Raw genomic sequence first — 6,548 nt, forward strand, 5'->3', positions numbered from 1 at the left:
ATAATTCCTATACCCATAGCCATAGCCCATAGGCCTATACCTAGATAAAGTTAATGAATTAATTAAGAAGATTCTTAGATTTGAATGGATTACTGTCAAAGCCGTATTTAGTTACCATTTGATTCAAAGGTTCTTGTATTAATACATTCTTAAAATCCGAAAAAAACCCGCAAAAACCGAACCAAACCGATAAAACCGACAAAACCGAAACCGATAGAATTTATACTTTAATGGTTTGGTTTGGTTTGACTATTAGAAAAAACCGACTTAATTGGTTTGGTTTGGTTTTAACCAAAAACCGAGTCAAACCGGACCATGAACACCCCTAAGTATGCCGGGTCCGGCATAACTTTAGTAATTCCTTAACAAGTTTATGCCGGTGGGGGCATACTTTTAATGGGCAAACTTTTATGCCGGACCCGGCATAAACTTGTGAAGGAATTATCAAAGTTATGCCGGACCCGGCATACTTATGCCAAGTCTGCCCATAAGGCATAAGTATGCCGGGTCCGGCATAAGTTTGGTAATTCCTTCACAAGTTTATGCCGGTGGGGGCATACTTTTAATGGGCAAACTTTTATGTTGGACTCGGCATAAACTTGTGAAGAAATTACCAAAGTTATGTCGGACCCGACATACTTATGCCAAGTCTGTCCATAAGGCATAAGTATGCCGGGTCCGGCATAACTTTGGTAATTCCTTCACAAGTGTATGCCGGTGGGGGCATAGCGAAATTTAAACTTTGCCTTGCGAATTTTTTTTTAAAATTTTGATTGTATGGGGGTTCGAACACTGGAACTTACGGGTTTAGGTTTAAGCGAAGGGCAAAATTTAAAAATTTTAAATATGAGGGGCAAAATTTAAAGACCACCCAAAAGAAGGGCAATTCACACCTATCGGGACAGAGCTTGGGCCTTCAAACTCCAAAGCATCCTTAACTCAAAACTGATTACGGGAATCGTGAATTTTAACTGTTTCCAGTTGATTGTGGAACCGTAATTAATAAAGCAAGTAACAACATGCTAAATGGATTTTCAATTATTGTGAACTGATTCCGCTTCCAAGATATCTAGTTGAGCAACAAAATGTATTTGTTGTATTGTTTCAGGTTTGGACAATAAAAGAAAAAGATACTGATCGATGATCTTGTTCTATCAAGAATTTGACTAATCAAAGGGAAATAATGGGACAAATTTTCGTTTTATTCTAATAGAAAGCATTTCCTTCTATAGAAGCGGAGGAATATATATCACTTGTACTGTTGTATAAGTGATGTGACGGTACAATTGACATTCAAAATTGTCAAAGGAGTTTGTGTTTTCTCAGTTTTTCCCTCAATCCTTGGCCCTTTTTACATTGGAGTATACACCTCAACCCCAGAAAACAATGAATGATGGGAGGAGCAGCTTAACTGGAGTGACTTGGATCAATGAAGATATAAATGATCCAGTATTGCTTAGGATTGAGGAGGTGTAATAGTTATTGTCATTTATTCAGTTGTCCAGGGCATTTGTCGATGAGGTTGGTAACCGTAAAAGCTGGTTATGAATTTGAGCATTAATCGGCTTCGGCTTTTGCCTGGGCCTGTTTTTGCTGCTCAGAGTATCTGTTTATAAGTTCAAGAAACTTGGGTGCCCTTTGTCTGCCCCTTTCAGTGCCATTTTACTAAATTTAGCAGTTGTCCCATTACTCCTAAGCTCCTGAACCTCCACTAGATGATGCTGGTACCCAGAGCAGAGGTGTACCAAAACTGCAGTTGCATCTTCTTTGTTCCTGGCAGACCCATTTGTGATCACATTTACCAAAACAGGAACTGCCCCTGCAGCTCCAATGGCTGTCTTCCCTTCTGGATGACTAGACAATATCGCTAAAATGGCAAGCACTTCATCGATCATACCACCTTGAGGTTCCGTAAGCAGCTCCATTAAACACAACTCCAGCCCTGACTGCCTTGCCCTTGTCCCCTTTATATATGTACAGATGGAAAAGTGAGGTAGCTGCGTCTTTCTTCCCTCTCTGGGTGCCATCACTTAATAATGTCACAAGTGGAGGAATTTCTACATAAGTACCAATTATAACCTTATTTTCATCTATAATTGAAAGGCTAAATAGCACAGCCGCTGCATTTTCACGTGCTTCCGGGCTCCCCTTCTTAAGCACATGGACAATACCGGCACTGCCCCTGATGTTACAATGCTCTGTTTGTTATCCTCACAAATAGACAGGTTAAGTAGTGCTGTAACAGCATGCTCTTGGATCCTAGAATCGGATGAGGAAAGAAGGTTGACGAGAAGAGGAATAGCACCTGCTTCAGCTGTGGCAGAGAGAAGATCTTCAGGGCTGCCAGGTGTGAGATTTCTCACGAGATTTTCTATCTTCAATCGCGCAGCAGGCATGCACACGGATGCTGACTTATTGGGTAAACTACCTGGTCGTTTGGGTGGTTCAACCCCATTCACTTCACACCACTGTGCTATGAGGCTTCGCAACACATACAGTGGCGTATGTAGCATAGCAAGTGGCGGTTCAATTGAACCCCTAACTTTCGTCGTGGAGCATAAGTCTATGTGTAAAAAATTATTTAAATTGTAATAAATAGTAGATATGAACTCATAACTTTAAGAATATAATGGGTTCACTACTAAAAATCTTAAGATTGAACCCCTAGAATTTAAAGTCTGGATCCGCCTCTGAACACATAGTTTGGTGTGACAGCATTGCTTGTGAGGACTTCTTGTGTCTTGGGAAAAGTGCTATGCCCTGCTTCTAGCCATTTCTCAATATAAGAACGCTCATAAGTCTGCAGTGGAGCAAACCATCTATATTGTTAGCAAACTACGAGATGGAAATGATAACTAATGTTCAGATTTAGCCTGCCAACACGAAACCACATCTTGCATGAACATGAGACCTATAAGGCATGTGCATCCTCAATATTTCAGTGGATATATAGAGAATTAGCATAGATGCGACATAAATCATGTATCAAGATTTTGGCAGAATTGCTAAACAAATAATCTCATAAATCAGCAGGGACCATAGCAATAAAATGAATACGAATCGCCTATCTGTCTATACTTTTTCTGCTTATGAATCAGTCTACTTTAAAAATAAAAACAATGAAATCCTTTCTAACTTTTTCCTCCTTCCTCTATTTGAAAGAGATATGAAAGATTTCAAAGCACTTCATGGAAAAAGACTGAAAATGTGCTTGGATCTGAAAGCTGGTAAAAATTTTTATAAAAGGGAAAAAATGTTCAATCTGCCTCTAAGTAATATTTGGTGTAGGAACCACTAGTGTTGGAGTTATTACTTAATATACACAGAGACGGATCCAAGATTTAAGCTCTATGTGTTCAACTTCATGATTCTTAGATTTGAACCCCTTCTATGTTTGAACTTATGGAGGCTTCAGACTTTATTTATTGTAATTATAATGAATTTGTACACATAAATTTATGTTCAGCGTCGTAAGTACTGGGTTCAGATGAACCCACAGCTAAATAGTTGCATCTGCCACTGAATACACGTTCTAGTCTCGCTAGTAGACAGGTTGTTTATTCCGTGATCATTTAGGCTATATTTACTCCATTTACTGAAGGAAGAAAAGAGAGGGAAACTAGACAATAGGGGATTTGCAGCACCTGAATGAAATGATTTAAGGCCTAGTTTTGACAGTCTGACTCATATCCATGCATGCACAAGGCAAGATAATAATGCAAGATAGAAGGAAAGGAGGGACTCTGTTAAAAACGTCTTTACTGTCATGAGGGAGCAAGAGAAATGGATAATGAGGCGACCAATTTTTAACCAAAAAGCAAGATGAAGATCCAATAATGGTACCTGACGGGATGAAACAATGGCAGGATCAGTCATTAAATCCGATGATATAGGACACCGAAAATCATCTGGTGTTACTGGGGCCTTATGAGTTGCCTCGATAGATGCTTGTTCACTACAAGTTGAGGACTTCTCCCTTGAAAAAGAATCAATTTCCGGAGTCTCAGTCAGCACAAAGTCCTTAATTTTCCTCAGTATCACTGACATCCCCTCTATCCTCTCCTCTGGATCTTCACCAGTAGCAGTGATCATTTCATGCAAAGCACGTGATTCTTGTGTGAGATCATATATACCAGTCAGTTGTAACTTCTCAACCAATGGCCTTAGGATAGCTGGATCTATAGCAGCATCATTACTGTTGCTGTAAAGGGACAATAGATCCTTATGGAGTTCAGCATCAAGTGTATCTACCCTTCCTTTGGCTCTTTGGAACTGAGAAAGAACAAGCTCTACCTGGAAGTTGAAGCCACAGATGGAAAAGAAGAATTTCACATCAAAAGGTGTATCCATCCACAACAAATGAAGACTTAATAATTTGATGTCTTTTACCAGCTCTTTAACTTCATCAAATATGTCCAGCTCTTCATAATGAACTCCACCCAAAGCTTGTTCTATCTGGGATGTCACTTTGTGAAATTTATTCATTATCTGCTCCCTTTCTAACACCTGCAAAGAGAAATTCCTTGAATTGAACTTTACTCCTTAGCCCTGAATAGTTCTACGAGGACTAAAGTAAACCATTAACAATGTAAGGAATTATTTTGGGTTGAAATAGAAATCTGCTCTATGAGAATTATTTTACCATGCAAATGCTTGAATTAGTAGACGTCAAATCAGCACTTCGGGGAGAAGAAATGAGGAGTTCGGACTTCTTGATGACCTAAAAGCTGTGGATCAGGCAGCCTATTAAAGATTCACTTTGCGGGAGTAGAAACAATAGCTTCCAAATCCATTAAAGAGTCCCATCCCTAAAGAAAACAACTACTTCATAATTTATTTACAACATAATTCCGCAATAGGAGATACTAACCGAAGTGAATTATAAACGGTTGAGAGACCCGTAATGTTATACGACACTGAGTGCTATGGACCTCTAACACCCAGTTTGTTCACAACATGAGCGCCAATAGAAATGCAGATGTTAAATAGATGTGCTTAGACAGATTAGACTTGATCACATTTGATACGAAAGGTAGCACACTACCCGTTTCTAAGGATAAATTGAAGAAGGTTCCCCGACATAGTTAGGTCCCTTAAAAATGAATCAGGCCCGCATTTACATGAGGGGCATGTTAAAGACATAATCAACTATACTCTCTCTAATAGTTTAAGCTTTTAGATGAGATAGACACACACTTCAACACCTTTCAATCCTCAGAATCTATATTTCATCTCAAAATTTGGTCATCACATATCTAACTCAAAAGAGGACATAAACAATGTAATCCCGGCATTCTAACTCTCTTCAGATTCTTTATGTTAGCTTCCCTACCAAGGTACTGCAACTAGTTTCCTTTCAGCAGAGAATTTAGTGTAAAATTATCCTAATAAAGGAAGTCCAATCCAGTGTGACATCCAGAATAGGCAAGTAACAAATAGTTGGTTTGAAGCACAAATGTTTCATGTGACTGCATATAGCAAGTAGGAGAGGGAGATGAACCAGAAAAGTTCAATAAAGGTTCTGCCATATAGCAAGTACAATTTCTGCTATCATACTAAACGTGTCAATATTGTTGGTATTGCTGTTATCCTCAATAAAAACATAAAGCTTAGCCAGTAGCCAATGATCTCAGGTCTTCTGTCTCTTGAAAAATAGTGTATTCTTATGTTTGAGATCCCCTCTGTGTGATTCATCCTAAGTGTCATAAATTGGATCCCTTTTTTGGTTAAGTACAAAAATATTGATTCACTAATTCAAATGTCATGATTAAGTAGTAGTACATTTTTTACTCTTTTTTTAATCTATAGAATAAATAAAAACTCAATTAAAAAGATCGGACCGACCCGACCCAAAAAAAAAAAAACACTGGCACACTTGATCAAATTGAAATGGGTCGGTTTTATAAAAATAAAAAATTTAAGGCAAAATTTCAAAAATAAAATAAAAAGGTGAAAATAGGTTTTGAGGTGTTTTCCAAATACAACTTCAAGTTGTGAAGTTGTATTTGGATTTTTCATGGCCAAACACTGATTTTTAGATGAAGTGAAAAAATTTCCGGACAAAAAGTGAACAATGCTCGGGCCAAACGTCTCCTAAGATAAGATGGAAAAGCAGAAAATATAAGTAGGTGTTTGGTCATAGAAACCAGATATTTTCACTTTTCTGAGAGTTTTTGAAGTTGGAGTTGTGTTTGTTTATAGTTTTTGCAAATTAATAACTTGGTTGTTTGAATGTATTGAGAGTGCAAAAAGTGAAAACAGGGTTTTAGGTATTTCCCAAATTTCAAAGGATTTTCATGGCGAAATTTGACTTTCAAATAAAGTGAAACAAAGATTGCCAAAAAAAGAAGAAGAATAAATCTCATGGCCAAACGGGTCCTTATATAAACTATATAACCGTAACACGCACCAGATAAATCTTGCTTCCCTTGCTGCCAAATTTGAGCAATTCCTTAGTTGATTCAAGAGCTTCCTTCAAGGAAACGAAAGCTTTAATAGATTCTTGAGGGACTAGTCCTTTGGTATCTCTTATTAGAACACGAGGGATA

At 38.0% G+C, this 6,548-nt stretch overlaps 1 pseudogene; it reads right to left on the reverse strand.

Annotated features, from left to right (window-relative positions):
• Nucleotides 1-1,557: 1,557 nt before the first annotated feature.
• Nucleotides 1,558-4,350, reverse strand: LOC132054036 (U-box domain-containing protein 13-like; annotated as a pseudogene).
• Between the last annotated feature and the right edge of the window lie 2,198 nt (nt 4,351-6,548).

This window comes from Lycium ferocissimum, chromosome 4 (genome assembly GCF_029784015.1).
Source record: "Lycium ferocissimum isolate CSIRO_LF1 chromosome 4, AGI_CSIRO_Lferr_CH_V1, whole genome shotgun sequence".
NCBI lineage: Eukaryota > Viridiplantae > Streptophyta > Magnoliopsida > Solanales > Solanaceae > Lycium > Lycium ferocissimum.